Source organism: Balearica regulorum, chromosome 5 (assembly GCF_011004875.1).
Source record: "Balearica regulorum gibbericeps isolate bBalReg1 chromosome 5, bBalReg1.pri, whole genome shotgun sequence".
In the NCBI taxonomy this organism is placed as follows: Eukaryota; Metazoa; Chordata; class Aves; order Gruiformes; family Gruidae; genus Balearica; species Balearica regulorum.
This window is the reverse complement of record NC_046188.1, coordinates 29,321,141-29,337,665: the sequence shown is the minus strand read 5'-3', so window position 1 is coordinate 29,337,665 and position 16,525 is coordinate 29,321,141. Positions and strand designations below refer to the sequence as shown.

The 16,525-nt window shown below is 38.2% G+C and overlaps 1 protein-coding gene across 5 annotated transcripts in view; it reads left to right on the top strand.

Annotated features, from left to right (window-relative positions):
* Positions 1-16,525, top strand: part of NPAS3 (neuronal PAS domain protein 3) — a 628,549-nt gene that overhangs the window by 422,512 nt on the left and 189,512 nt on the right. The window lies entirely within an intron of this gene.

The window sequence follows — 16,525 nt, the reverse complement described above, 5'->3', positions numbered from 1 at the left end:
CATTACAACAAAGAAAAAAAAATGGGATCTCTCCAAACCCTGCAATTCTAGTAAAGGTCTGTGTAAACATCAAGCTAGTAAAGAGAAACAGGGGAGTAGCAGGAAGGAAATGAGAAAATAAAATGCAAACATAAAATTGGAACAAGACAAAAAAAGTAAGATGACGTGTATATACACAGAGAAACTACTGCAGTGCTAAGGGAAAATTGGCATAAGGAATAGCATTTTTGAAGAGAAAAATATATCAGGGCTCTTTATGTTACTGTCTAGGGCAGCATCTTTTTATTAGCCTCTTGGTTAATGTCCTCTCTCTGTCTATTGATTTTAGACTACATAACACTGTGCTCTGGCTTTTACCTTTGCATTTTTTTTCCATAGTGCACAATCCTACTTGCAAACTGTAAGAGGAAATGTTGTAGATGAGCCATTCGTTGAATGTGTGGGACCTGTGATTTGCTTTTATGTTGTTTTAAGCACAGTACTTCATTTGAGAAAGTTCACTTGAAGCAGTGAGTTGCCAGAACATGTACAATGGTTTAGTTGCCTTTTTGCTCGTTTCTGGTCCATTAAATGAAGGACCAGAAGATAGGTTTATCTGCTCTAAAATTTGGGCTCAAGCAACCATATGTATTTGTTCATGATGCTAAATCATTTTGCCACCTGCTGTGTTCACCAAGCATTTACAAATAGTAAATGCTATTTAAAGCTGTAATATTTGCAAGAGCAGTTTATGCTGTGATAGCATTTGTATGAGAAGCATAACATTTTAGTGTGCAATAGGAAAGAGCTTTTAAGTAGTTGGATAATTGTGATTTTTGAAATATTGCTACTTGTAATGTGTAGACTATAATTATAGTAGGTCATAGACAGTAGTATAAGTTTCTATGTGAACCGCAAAATATTGATAGATTTGTACGGATTTGCTCCAAATCCAGCATGTCGGTAGTATGTATCAGTAGTTAGTCTCTGGAAATTCCCTGATCATTATAAAGTTTCAGCCTAAATTCTGGGATTTCTTTTTGTTCTGTGCATTTAAATTCTTGTCTGTAGCTTTCCGAATCAAATCATTACTTTTACAATGTTTATGCAGCTTGAATTTTTCTCTTTCTTAGCAATAACAAAAATCTTTTGGTTTACCTTCACAGATTCTAGGAATGCTTTCCAATCCGTGTGCAATGGATCTGCCATCCACAGTGATTTTAACCTGTACTCTGTGGTTTTATCTAATCTATTGTAACTTTGAGGCCTGTAGACTATCTATAGATCTATCTGCATATCTTAATGAACATTATCACAAAGGTATCTGAAGCATCTTTTATTTGGAATAAAGGCAATAGGAAATTTATCAGTTATCAGATTTTTGGTTTGGTTTCAGATTACTATTAGAGAGGGGTTTAGCAAACAATAATTCTGCACTGAATTAAGTTTTGGTGTCAAAAGGGTGAGATTCCTCAGAAGGAGATAGTTTTGGCATCAGTATGAGCTTTAGGAGTCAGCTATCGGCAGAATTTGATATTTAAATTTGGGACACTAAGTTCAAATAGCTGTAGTATGTACATTCTATTTACTTTCCAAAACTGGTTTTGTCAGACTTTTTCCTTTTTCTTGTGCGTTTCTAATTGGAAATTCCAGTTCTACATTTGTTGTATTATATGATTTTTCATAAATAATTTTAGTACTGGTTTGTGGTATCAGTGGGTGGCATAGTGACTTCAGTGCAGGATTTGGAAATGGCACAGGAAGCTTGTGAAGGAGAATTTTATTCCAACAACGTTTCACTAGAAATATATGGCAAGATATATGGCAGTTTCAAACAAGGATGCTTTAAAGATTCATACACCATGAATGCCCATCTTTTAGGGTCAAAAAGCATTCTGAATTTCTAAGCACTCTGCTGTGTTTATTTTATTTTCTATTAAAAATGTAATTTAGAATAAAAACAGTCTTAAGTACTGTAGGAAATCATCTCTAGCAAGTTGAATTATAATCCTTGTAAGGATAGTACTAGGGTGAAAATACTGTTTAGATTTCAAACTCTAGTCAGAACTCAAACAGTTTTCTCAGATGTGGAAAACATTTGGTTATATTTCTGTTGTAGTTATTTTGTGTGTGTGTGCTTCTGCTCTTTCCCATCTGGTTTCAAACCAGAATCAGGGAAGGACTGATAAGACACCATTTCTTTTTCACTATAGTGACTGAAAACAGATTGAAGAAATTCAGATAAATGTCGGAACTCGTTAAAGCATGACCACTTAAATTTATTTATTTTAAGTTGGAAGGGTTTCTGCCAATTAAAATGGCAAATTTACATGCAGAAATCTATCTATGCTGCTTTCTCTGTTGTGTGTCAGGCAGCATGTTCATTTGGGCATGGTAACAGAACAGAATCTGAACTGGAAAGACATTCACACAGCAGCATAAAAAGCACTGACGACATCTAGTTGCCTATTTGATTAGGACAAGGAGTAATGGTTTTAAACTAAAAGGGGGTAGATTCAGACTAGATATAAGGAAGAAATTTTTTACAATGAGAGTGGTGAAACACTGAAGTAGGTTGCCCAGAGAGGTGGTAGATGTCCCAACCCTGGAAACATTCAAGGTCAGGGTGGATGGGGCTCTGAGCAACCTGATCTAGTTGAAGATGTCCCTGCTCATTGCAGGAGGGTTGGACTAGATGACCTTTAAAGGTCCTTTCCAACCCAAACCATTCTACAATTCTATGATTCTAATTCTGGCTTAAGGTAGATTTCCAGTGATTTAAGGAAAGGGAAAGAGACACAGAAAAAAAGAAGGTACTGGGAAAAATAAAAGGATGTTTGAGGAAATACTGGTTTGTATTTTATTTTTTTACAAAAATGTTGGAGTTAAACTTGCACTAGAAGTTCTTTCATTGATGTGCCACAAGTAAGGCTTGAAAGTAGGCTACATCAGGGAGAAGAGATGGTGTCAAAATGCAACATTACAGGATCTCCAGGTAGCAGGAGCAGGAATTCAGAACTGCACGGTAAAGATGCCCAGATAACTGACGACAACTGCCTGCGATTTAGACAGCTGAGCAAACACGTAAGGTATTCCTTAGGCTCTTGAAGAAGACATTGCTCAAGGCAGGAGACAATTGCAGATGCATGTGGCTTTTTAATGGAGCAGAAAGAAGAAAAATATCACAATGGAAGCAGGGAAAGCTGGGATGCTGCACTCACACTGTGTGTTTAAAGCATCATAGTTAGAAGAAATTAGAAGTGCCTCCTTGTTCTTCTCTGGGTGGTTCTGAATAACAAGAAAATGGTGCTAAGAGTTGGCAAGAGGAGGAGTTTTCTTTCATCAGTTCCATTGAAGGTAGTTTTACCACAGTCATCTTAGGGAGAGACTTTAACCTTCAGGTCTGTTACAAATTGGAGTGAAAAGGATAGTAACAGTGTGGAGCAATCATGTCACTTCCTACTTGGGACACAGGATACAACATATAGATTGTTGACATGTGCAATAAATAGCATTAAGGTTGGTGGTGTCAAGACTTATTTGGGCCTTTTTAGTTAATGTGGTGCGTGGATTATTGGCACAACCGTCAGCTACTGTACTCTGCAGTGTCAAGGAAATCTTGAGCACCCTTTGATGAGGAGGTTATTGATACTTTATGCTGCAGCTGCTCCAGGGGACCCCTTAAGGGCATGTCATGATAGTGTGGCTGCACACTGAAACCCTGTGGTAAAAATAGAGAACATTTTCACATGGTTACTGTGAAACTGCCTTTAAAAGGAAAAAAACCATATTCTTGGTGGAAACCTTGTGTTTCATGTGTGTCCATTTGTTAGGGACAAATCATAACCCACTCACCCTTCCCCACCCTTGAAAATAGGATTTTATTATGGAAATACAAACAGGCCCTTAATTATCACAGCAGTCAGAGGTACCACTATAATATATTAGCTTGTATTTAAAAAAAAATATAAACCTTTTTCACTGAAAGAGCTGCTCTGTGCTGTTGATATGCTTGAATTTATGCAATGAGCTGGTAAATAGCAAAATCCATACTTATCTTTACCTACACAGGCATTAGAGGTGAGCTCCGGGAAAGAAAAAAAAAAAAAAGAAGGAGGAAGAAAGCGAGGGAGGGAGAAATACAGTATTTCCTCACAGCCTAGGGTGAGATTAGAGTCCTGTTGATGGCAGAGCTACATGCTGTCTTCTCATCTGGTTTCATATTCCAGCTGTGAAACCGAAGTGGGAGGTCAACATAGCAATGGTGTTTTGTAGTGGCAAACTGAGTTGATTTCCTGAAATCATTCAGGACCAGACGTCCAATTCTGTCAGGATAACTGATTTTCACATAAATGTGCATTCCCCACTTTTGTGTGAAATGTACTTCTGGCGTGAAGCACTGTAACCTCAAAACCCTTGAAGAAAGTACTGCAACCCAGCACAGAGATACCAACTTTACTGTATAGAATGCAGATGTAATGGATAATTACCTCAGGGGAAGATTTTGCAATATTTCTAGTATTAATGAAGTCTCTAACTTGTTTCAGGAAGTTCATAGTTTGTTTTTCTGTTAGTCCCACATATTCACAGTACTCCTATGTTCCCTGTTCTTAACTGCACGGATGAGTGAATGGAAACCAGTTCTTCTACGGGTACCAGAATAGCACAGCATAGTTTTCTGTGGATTTCCATCTTGTCTCCTATTGACTTTTGTGTCTAAGACAACCTAGCTGAGGCTTTTTCAATGCTCGGGTCATTTGTAAAGTCTCTGTTTTGTGATGTCTAATACCATAGGAACTCATAGTCCAGCCTTTACTGCTGCAAAGGCTCTCAGAGGGTCTTGTCTCCATTATCAGTCTGTTCTCACCAAACCTGTAGGAATTTCTCTGAGACCTCTGCGTGCTGTCAAATCTAGCAAAAACTAGCCATGAATTGGAATGCTGTTAGCAGAACAAAGACATGCAGAGTAGAGGAAACTAATTTCAAAGTTGGAAGAACCACTTCACAATCCAGACCTCAAAGGGTTATAGTTTTGTGGGTGGTGGGGTTTTTTTGTTTGCTTGTGTTTTTTTAATCTATATATATAATTATAGAATGGCTTGGGTTGGAAGGGACCTCAAAGACCATCTAGTTCCAACCTCCCTGCCATGGACAGGGACACCCTCCACTAGACCAGGTTGCCCAAAGCCCCATCCAACCTGGCCTTGAACACTGCCAGGGAGGGGGCATCCGCAACTTCTCTGGGCAACCTATTCCAGTGCCTCACCACCCTCACAGTAAAGAATTTCTTTCTAACATCTAATCTAAATTGACCCTCTTTTAGTTTAAACCCACTACCCCTTGTCCTATCACTACACGCCCTGATGAATGGTCCCTCCCCAGCTTTCCTGTGGGCCCCTTCAGGTACTGGAAGGCTGCTCTAAGGTCTCCCTGGAGCCTTCATTTCTCCAGGCTGAACAACCCCAACTCTCTCAGCCTATCCTCATAGGAGAGGTGCTCCAGCCCTCTGATCATCTTTGTGGCCCTCCTCTGGACTCTCTCCAACAGGTCCATGTCCTTCTTATATTGGGGTCCCCAGAGCTGGACGCAGTACTCCAGGTGGGAGAGCAGAGTAGAGGGGTGGAAACACCTCACACCTCTATAAACCTAAATTCTGGTAACTAGCAGATTCTGATTCATGCCAGTTCAGATTCTTCTCGTTTCAAGGGTCACAGGACTGAGGAGTCAAGTGGCAGTAACAGTTCTGGAGGCTTTTATGTACTGATCTTTACTGGAAAAGCAAACAGCTGGTTTAATTTAGTCCAGCTGCATATGGATCCTAGAAGACTTCAGAGTGGACATCTGTGGAAATGTTCCACACTCCCATAGGTGGAGAAAGAATTGGTATAGCAAACTGCTGTCCTGCATTAGTACAAGGATTAATGACAGCTGGAGGAATTCCCAGCTGATTAGGACCAGGTTCTGTCTTCTTTCCATTATTACATGGGATAAGAGGCTAAAGACAAGAACACAGGTTTTTATTTTTTACCATGTATCTGCTAAGGGTTACAGTTAGAAACGGCACTGGATTGAATGGACTTTGGATTTGTTCTTAATAGTCTGTGTTCTTATTATCTCTATATTCCATTGTCTATAAAATATTCTCAACATGTTCTTCTTTCAAGAACAGTATAAATCAGAATTATATGCTAGGCAAAGAACTCAACTCAATTTCTCATTCAAGTCTATTTTGGTTGTCTGTATTGCCATCTAATAGATTAAATATGCTAAACATAAGCCCCTCATCCTGTTCTTCCTTGAGCACAGCCTCTCTGCTTCATATGTATGAAATTGTGTGATGCAAGTGAGAACACATGTACTCAGTTCTGGGCTAGAGGTCTAATTCTAGCAAGCCGATTGTCAGGATCAATCACCAGAGCATCTGAGTACCTACTGAATGCAGGTGTTATTTTAAGAGTGCAATTAACTCTGTATCACAAATTCTTCCCTGTAATTTTTTCACCTAGTTTTTTTGGACAACAAACATTTAGATACCTTTATCTGTTTCCTTTCATATAGTGTCAGATTGTATAGATTGAAAGAAAAGCTAACCAAACATGCAGATATACAATGAACGTAAGATCAATTTGAATGGAGCTTACATAAACTGAAATATTCATACATAACACAAAAAGGCTTTAAAATTGCAGCATTGGAAACAATAACATTCACAACAATACTTATTGCTCCCACAATCAGTTGTGCTCATGTAGGTGCTTCTACCTGCACAGCAGTGCAGTCAGATCAGGTTCCCACAATCTCTTGCTGTGTGGTGTGAGGTGCAGGTCTGGGAACTCAGCCCTCATTCTGCCAACTCTCACTATTTATCGTAGCTCCTGCTCCTGGGTCACCTTACTCTTTCAGTTTTGGCACTCGTGGTAGTAAACATTATGCAGGTGCATACAGTGTCTAGTCCTTTACTTGGGGCAGCACCTCTCGGTGCACAAATGCATATGTGATTGGAATATTTGTACCACCAAAGGGCGGAAACCACTATATATATATATATATATATTTTCAGATATTCAAATCCTGTGTATCCAAAGCAAAGCCAGTCCACAGCCAGGTGTACACTTAATCCTGACCCAAAGTGATTACATTCGCAGAGTAAGAGATATATAATGTAATCTCTGTATAAGTCTCATCCTAAATAGATATAGTTGATTGTATTAGATGGATGCAGTAATTGGCATCACAATCTGCTGTCCAAACAGTCTGCAACCAACACTAGGAATCCTATATAATTGAAGGGTAGGAGCTCATCAGGAATTGGCATCATAAAGATGAAAGGTCAGTGCTTTAATACACAACTCCCACAAAATTGAATTTTAATTAAGTGAGACAGTGTTAAATCCCTCCCTCAGGAGCCCTTTTTCTCTCTTTTTCTTTACACTAATACATATAGTCTTCTCAGAAAAGAGAATAACAAAGAGTGTAAATATTCTGCCTAGTAAGATTTTAACTTCAGAGGTTTTCAACAGTGTTTAGTATAGAATCGTAGGATCATAGAATCACAGAATGGTTTGGGTTGGAAAGGACCTCAAAGACCATCTAGTTCCAACCCCCCTGCCACGGACAGGGACACCCTCCACTAGACCAGGTTGCCCAAAGCCCCATCCAACCTGGCCTTGAACACTGCCAGGGAGGGGGCATCCACAGCTTCTCTGGGCAACCTGTTCCTGTGCCTCATCACCCTCACAGTGAAGAATTTCTTCCTAATATCTAATCTAAATCGACCCTCTTTTAGCTTAAACCCATTACCCCTTGTCCTATCACTACACGCCCTGATGAACGGTCCCTCCCCAGCTTTCCTGTAGCCCCTTCAGGTACTGGAAGGCTGCTCTAAGGTCTCCCTGGAGCCTTCATTTCTCCAGGCTGAACAACCCCAACTCTCTCAGCCTGTCCTCATAGGAGAGGTGCTCCAGCCCTCTGATCATCTTTGTGGCCCTCCTCTGGACTCTCTCCAACAGGTCCATGTCCTTCTTATATTGGGGTCCCCAGAGCTGGACGCAGTACTCCAGGTGGGGTCTCACAAGAGCAGAGTAGAGGGGCAGGATCACCTCCCTCGACCTGCTGGTCACACTTCTTTTGATGCAGCCCAGAATATGGTTGGCTTTCTGGGCTGCAAGCGCACATTGCTGGGTCGTGTTGAGTTTATCATCCACCAACACTCCCAAGTCCTTCTCCTCAAGGCTGCTCTCCATCCATTCCTCTCCCAGCCTATAGCTGTGCTTGGGATTGCCCTGACCCATGTGCAGGACCTTGCACTTGGCCTTGTTGAATTTCATGAGGTTCACACAGGCCCACATCTCACAGCTGTCAAGGTCCTTCTGGATGACATCCCCTCCCTCCAGTGTGTCAACCACACCACACAGTCGTCGGCAAACTTGCTGAGGGTGCATTCGATCCCACTGTCCATGTTGCCGACAAACATGTTGAACAGTGCCGGTCCCAGTACCGACCCCTGAGGAACGCCACTCGTCACCGTTCTCCACTTGGGCATCAAGCCATTGACTGCATGTACTAATATAAACAGTGGGGTTTTTTAGTAATGAATCATTTATGCAGAAGAATGGACAATGAAAAACAGCATTTGTTAATGAGAACAGCAGTTTTTAACCCTTTTTTTTTGTGTGTGTGTGTGTGTGTGTACCAGTAGTGGTTTAAATAGTGGGTGGTTAATTTAAGTCTATGGAAAGTAAGCTTACTTTTCTCGGTTACCTTTCACAGGCCCTTCAAACAGTTCAGGTTGACGTTGTTCAGAATGAATAGTTCAGATTGTCCAGATTGTTGAATAGTTCAGTTTTCAGTTAGAATAGTTCAGGCTGAAATCAGTCAGATGGAGGACCACAGCCTGGAAACCACTGATAGGGACACAAGGAATGTACAGTTTATTGAATATCTTCTTGCAATAAAAATACTATGAAATTGTCTGTTTGTCATGTAAAAGATTACTGTATCACTTACCATTTTCCACTTGTTCCAAAAGAAGCAAAGGTAAACTCATACTTCCTATTTCTTGTTAGTGGATACTACTCATCACCTAAAATATTTTACTCAAGAAAGATTGCCTCCTCACCATCACTGAAAAACAATCTAAAACCTTCAAGCTCTAGCAGGTCATCAGACAGTTTAAAATCTTAATGCCATGGAAGCCTAACATATAAGTTAAAATAACCTGCGCAGCCAGCTGACTTCAGCAATGCTAACACTGTCGTGGGTGTCAGACCACTTCTAACAAATAGTTTAATTCCCTCAATGCACATCAGTGTGTCTTCTACATGAAAACCTGCATGAAGTATTTCAGCAGTTCAGCCCAGAAATTTAGATCAGTTAATCAAACAGAAGCATAATAATGAGCAGATATAGAGGATATAGCAAAACAGTACAAGTATTTGACCGAAAAATTTCATGGAGATAATTAAAGATCATCTGGTTTCTATCATGTAACTCAGTTTTGTGGTTCTTATCTGTATCTTGGCATTGATACAATTGTCTGCATGTTATATGAAGGGGTTTGGACAAAAAAAAAATTATCTTGTGATAAACTGGGTGCAGAATAAATGCAAGCTGTCTGTCCTGGACTTTTGGGGTTTTTTTTTCACATTAGTAAGCCTCACTATTTCTCTCTTTTAATAGCATTGCAATATAACCCAAGGATATTTTTTTTCCCCTGCTGTGATGCCAACTTTTCAGCAAATCTAACAACTTTCATGGTGCAGTTTCTGCTATGCAGTCAGGATGGTTTGGGATTTTGCAGCAATATAGAATGGCCTTCTAGAAAAAAATTAAATTGCTATCTACAAGGCAGAGATCCCCAAAAATACTTTATTGCTTTTTGTATCCAAAAACTTGCCAAACTCTTAATTTTTGATTTTTTTCTTGAACTCCCATCTCTTAGAGATTGTAATCTTTCTGTGATTCTTAGGCTCATCTCTGATACTTGTCAATCTATTATCAGTGAATAAACCTAGGAGTACACCTTAAGAACCTGACTGCCACCTTTAAACATTATTCTTCCCTCTAAACTTTTCTCCTGTACATCCTCCGCTATCGCAGTGGTTCTGATCTGGAACAAAATCTGTTTTTTCTAATCAAGTAGTAAATCTGCCCCTGCAAGTTTTTGTTGCTTTGGTTACATAAACATAGTTATTCTTTAAGTCTGGTGAAAGATGCATCAAGGGAGTCAGTAAAGTTTACCCTTTCTCCTTCATTTCTTGGCTTCGAGCTGTAAAGCAGACCTCCTTATTACGGACACATTTATTTTTTGGCACTTCTCGTTGTCATAAATTGCATCCTGACCACACGAGCAAAGAGCACGAAGATGACAAATTAGGAAGCTGGCATCAAAGTCCATTCTAACCACATCCTTTGAGCTTGTTCTCTTACCTCATTTTTTTTTATGGTAGTTGTTTTGGTGCCAAATACATGTTGCTTTGTTGCCAAATATGTGTCATTAATTCACAAGGAGTCTGTGGTCATGTAGCCATATAACCATTATGGTGGACTGTGATTGAAAAAATGGCAGTGGTATGAGAGCTGAAAACAGGGTTTTCTATGTGTTTGATGTTTTGGATTTTTACTCAGTGGTAAAAAGCTTGTAGCCCAAAGAACACATCAAGAAGTCCTATGCCTTTTTATTTTATTTGGACTTTTGTTTTGTTTTGCTTTCTGCAAGGCATTAAAAAGGCTGAAGAGGAGGAATAAAGCTTCTAGAGGTTTTTTTACATCAGTAGATGATCAAACTTTAGTTGCTCATTTTTATTCATGTGTATCAAATACATCCCACGTAAAATCCCATTTCCAGGAATAATACTCCATATGTCTCGTACTTAATTGTGAGAGCCCAAGGTCAGATTTTCCACCTAAGTAGTTATGCTTTTGTATGTTTGTTGGTGTTGCTGGAGGATATTGCTCTGATATCTTAATAGTGAGAGCACAGTAGATGGGCATTGAGGCTTTGAATCGGATTTTTGTTAGCCACCATTTATGCCTTTTATTTCATTTTAAACCTGCATCCAAGAATGGTTGCCATGTTGAAATGAAACTTACTTTTTTGTTGCTTTCTTTAGTAAATCATGTTTTTTAAGCCATACTGTAACACAATAAATGAATTGTGCAATGATATGTTTATTATGAGAGGAACTATTTGCTCTTGTAAATGTCAGTTGCATCCAATGCTGCCTTTCTTTTAAAAAAAGAGTAAAATATTTTTGCTGATACTGAATGTTGTATGTCTAATTGGTGACAGGCTTTGTCCTCAAATTAATGCTCAGCTCCATTTATAATATCATTATGTCATAACAGTGAAAAATTCTAATTAAGATGATCTGTTTGCCAGGAAAAAGTTTAGTATATCAATTAATCTGTTTTATCAGGGGGAGTATTCCCTTCCCCAGCCCCTAGCTCCTGATCAGAGCCTGAATGATGAGAAAAACATCACAGATGCATGCTGCATTGGACAAAGAACACATGCATGCATTTAAATCATGTATATCTTACTTTTTACTGATGTAATTGTGAAATATGTTCTTTTTGCATTCATAATTAGGGGGTGGAACAGATGGTGAAGGCTTAGTTTAAAATAATCTGTCATTAAAATAACCTAGCCTACTGGTAATTTTTCACTCTAACTGGAGTTTAGGTCAGGGTAACAGGGTTTTTTGCAGCATCAGAATACACTAGAAAGAATTAGGGACTTCATGGATAGTATGAAATATGAGGATATTCTCCAGAAGGACACTGTAGTAAGACTCCAGTGAATTAAATTTGCCTGTAGTAGGAATATGCAAAAATGGCTGGGACAAAATTCCTCTGACAAATATAAATCCATTTAGTACGATGCATTATACATTAGCACATAGTCGGTCAAAGTGGTATAGTGGGTTTCATATCCTGAGAGGAACTAACCTCACTATTCTACAAATACTGTAAGAGGCACTTGGTATTTTGGGTTAAAAACCTGTGCTTTACATTTTCATATTATTCTGATGTCAGAGGATGTAAATTATAATTATTGGCATTATTATTCAGAGGTGCTGTAGCTAGTGACTTTTACATCTGAGTCTCACTTCCTTCGTGTCTACCACATTGACTTGCTTGTATGTAACAAAGGAAATCTTATATCAGTCCTGTCTGGCTAGTTTAGAACAGTTTGCAGGAATAAGAAAACTGGCTCAATAAATCAGATACTTGTATGTCTTTAAAGCATTTATTTTAGTGTTTCCTCTAAGATTTCATTCTCTAACAGCTTTGAAGAAAGCATATAGATTTCAGCATGGTATTATGATAAATCTTCTCGAGGAGGGGCAAGCATTAACATTTGTGTCGGTTCTTTTTCATCTTAATCCAACCTTGGTTAATAATCAGAAAATTCTACATAGTGGGTAAGAAGATGTAATTAACCCTTTGACCCCAGAATCTTAATTGGCGCCTGTTGAAAACAGTGGGGCAGTTAAAAAATTAAAAAGTAGCCTGTGGTGATTGAAACAGCATAATACATAATGATTTTCTGAAATCAAAAGTACTAGGGAACTTCAGCTTTAATCACATTTTGCATAAAACCAGTAAGTGTAGGTTTAAACAAGAAGTTGGCAGTCTTCCTTAAATTGGATTGTCCTCAAAATTCGCATTTGGGGTCACCCTGACCCTTTTGCAGCTGCCACACTAGATGGGATAGGACTGAGTTTCTGACAGTCAACTTAATTTACAAAATTAAAAAAGAAATGAACTCAAGAATATTTTCGTAACAGAAAAGGCTCTCCCTTTATATTCATGGCCTTTGCTTCAATGAAAATAGGATGTTTTATGAAAAAACAGTTACCTTTGCAAGCCCTATTTCTGTATTGTAGTTGATGATAACTGTGGAACATCTGAAACAGGAATCCTATCTGCCTTTGAACTACAGTGAAACTGTTTGGAAATTCTGGCTGGAAATTACACTGTGGCGCTCATTTTTAAAGAGAGATTTGAAAGCTCACTAAATCCAGTACCCTTCTCACATTTATTGTGTCCTTAGTTATACATAAGTAATATGAACAATACTTCCAGAGATTTCTCATTAAAAAAAAAAATTGTTTGTAAATAGGTAGTATACAATGGTATCACATACTCTTCTTCAGTATATAACATAACCTTTGTTATGTTGCCTGCCACCTTCTCTGAAGGCTGCTGCTGTCTTGGCATGCACAAAGGACATACGCTTTATGAAAAATTGAAAAATTTCAACACGCATTACTTAAATAATAAATATTCATAAATAATACCTATGAATAACGAATGAGACAGTCCTTCAGAACTACTGTTTGACCTGTATAAGGAACAACAACATTGTCACAAAAGTGGTCCATCTCAGCCCTTTCATACTGGTGGGAGGAGCTGCCTTTCATTGGAACGTGGCTATTTCTCCCTCTATTTTTACTGTCATTTTTCTTAGGTATTAGGACTCAAGCTTGGTACCTGGGGCCTTTGTTCTAATGTCTTTGTATTTTGGGCATGGAGTAGGTAGCTGTTCCATTAGCTATTAATCAGTGGCTTTTTCAAAATATAATTAAATAAACTTTCTGATTTTGGTCTATTGAACAAAATGCTGAATTCGGTAGTATTTGTACCCAAACATAACTTCAGGGAGAAGGGAAAGGAAATGGAGAAAGAAGGACTCACCATGACTTAGTAGTCTCATTTGGCATAATGAACTAATTTTATGGCACGGGAACTGACTAATCACGCAAGAAGCCAAAGGAGTTGCGGGTATGCTGCATTGGCCCTGCCAGTCCATCAGTGGTGCCTCCTTAGTTACCTCCCTTGTAAAACTAGGAGGCAAAAGTAAGGAATAGTCTCCCAGAAAGAAAGAGAAGAAAAGGGTAAAGAATTAAAACCGTTTAACTGAAAAGAGAAAATCAGAGTCAATGGCATGAAAAAGTAGCAAGTGCTTAGGATGTATAACACTTCTCACTTTAACACTCTTCCTAATTGCTGATGACTTTCCAGACTTTAGCCATGAAGGCTGAAATTTCTTTGTACGGTTGTGTTGACCAGAGATAGTTTTATTTATTTATATTTTTCCAGCAAAACTGGTTTAAGCCAATTCCAAAATGACACTGAGGAAAACATTTCTGCCTAATCAGTACTAAAAGCTTTCTTCATACTTTTGTTTCACTAAGAAGCCTGAATTCCTAAATAAGATGATGCATAGAAAAGAAGCAGGAAAGCCATCAGTGACTCAGACAATTATATTTTGCTGTTCTTACAAAACTCTATCCAGATATGCCAGATAATTACACAGTAATGCAGTGTACTAAACAGAACAGATCATAAATATGCTCCAACTGTATGTAACTCTTGAGTAAAAGAGCAAGGAGACCACACTAAAAGCCTGGATGTGTAAAAAACTGAGAAGAGGAATGTTGTTTTTGTATGATACACAAATAACCTGTGAAACTTCTTTCCTCAAGATATGGTTAGGCCAAGAACATAACTGGATATTAAAAAAAAAAAAAGTCTTGAGCACACTAGTTATAAAAAATAATTGTAAGGAAGATCCGATATTGTCATGCCAACTAGTAACAATCTGAGGTTAGAAACTTCTAGTAGGCTTGTCATTACCCACATAACCATTATGGATATCGCACACACTGTTCTGAAGCATCTAGGTACACACTGTCACACCCAGGAAAACCAACCACTGCACACAGGCTGTTAGTCTGATTCAGTGTGGCAATTTATTGTTGCTTGTGGAGAATGGCGTTCCAGCAACAACATATATAGGTGGCCAGGGAATCAGGGTGACAGTTCTCAGTTTTATTTCTAACAGAGGATTAAACCAATTTCCTCAGAGGAACATGGGACAGCGGATCATGAAAACGTAAACCAAGAAGTTTAAAGATTTACTCTTCTGATCTTTCTGTGGTGGGGAAAGTGGGTAGTAGCAAAAGAAGTGGTACGTAGTAGGGGAGATCAAATATGTAAAGGTTTTGATTGTCCTTGTATGGATCTAAATTTGAACTTCATAGTTCCAAATTTTCCACCTGTTATTGATGTTAAAATTCAAGGAACTGATGTTAATCATTTGAAAAGAAATGATGATGATTTATAAGAGGCCATAAATGGCTTGCATAATATAAATGTTTTTACATGAAGGAAATCTATGTAGATTTACATTTTTATTAATTCATAAATATAAATTAGAGTCTTTCTTTAATGCAGTGTCTTTAGTGAGGGTTTGTTTTCCGATATGTGGTTTATTCTTTTTTAGAAAACACAGATTTTTTGAACTAATTCCACCACCTACTACATCAGAGAGGGGTGAACACTTGCCAAAGACAGCTTCTGACCAGCAGCGTGTTAGAAATTAATCAAGAAGCAGAAGAATAAAAAAAATTAAAAACCCTCAGAAATCACTGTTCTGTATTTGAAAAGGAGTGAAATCATGACTTTGTCATCATATATCTCCATCAAATTTGTGTGCATCTCTCATTTTTTCTTCCAAAACCAGGTTTATTCTCTCTAATGCTACAGTTATATTTCTACTTTACACATGCCTTTATCCCAAGGAGATATTTGGGATGGGATTTTTTTGGGATTGTTTCTTGCTCATCCCATCATTTAGGGTGTTTCTTATTTTCTGAGTTGTTTTAGCATTTCTAATTTCTGGAATTTTGTGATTTTACTTGGCAATAGTGAATGTTTGTTTGCCAGTAATCAGCCTCACAAAAAGCATAAAAGCGAAGGCACATATAGTGTATGAAAGGCAGTTTCTTCCTACTGAAGATTTGCTCTTATTCCTAGAGGTATATTTCCATCTTGATGTGCAGTGATTTACTCTGTGTGTCAGTTTAGAATACAGTCCTTTGTTTATTAACTGCACTCATGTTTCAAAAGGTATGCATTAATCTGTGTAGTTGTATTTTGATTTTTGCAGTTGCAACGGAAACCACATCCAAAGACTTGAACCTGTCAAAATAAAATCTAATCTAGAGTTTTACACCAAAGGGATGAAATTCATAACATTTCTATAGACCTAAGCTGTAAACATATTTGACAGTAATCTGCTGATTGGCTTTGTTTGTTGTCTCACAAAAGGAAAATGGTGTGTGTGTGTGCGCGCACGCGTGTGTGTGTGTGTAATCCTCAATTAATTAACAAATTATTGAGGTCCATAGTGGTTTGAGTGATGGTAGGATTTTATTTTCTCTTTTCAGTTTTTGGAAGTGGAAATGCGCTACTTTGATTCTGGGGGATGGGGGGGGGATCTTCTTATCTACCATTTGATTGTAAAGTTATTTGTTTTCCCTATTTATTTCTTCCTGTAAAAAAATTGAAGTACATTTTATTTTTTGTATATTTCTTATGTTATGCAAATGAGATAAATTTTTTACAGTATATGGCAGATGTAAGCATGACAATAAGTCCTTGAACTTTGGAATATACTCATATGCTGTTTGTTAAAATGTAGACAGAATATAAAGGAATCGTCTTAAAGATCCAAATTAAAACCACTCTCATAGAA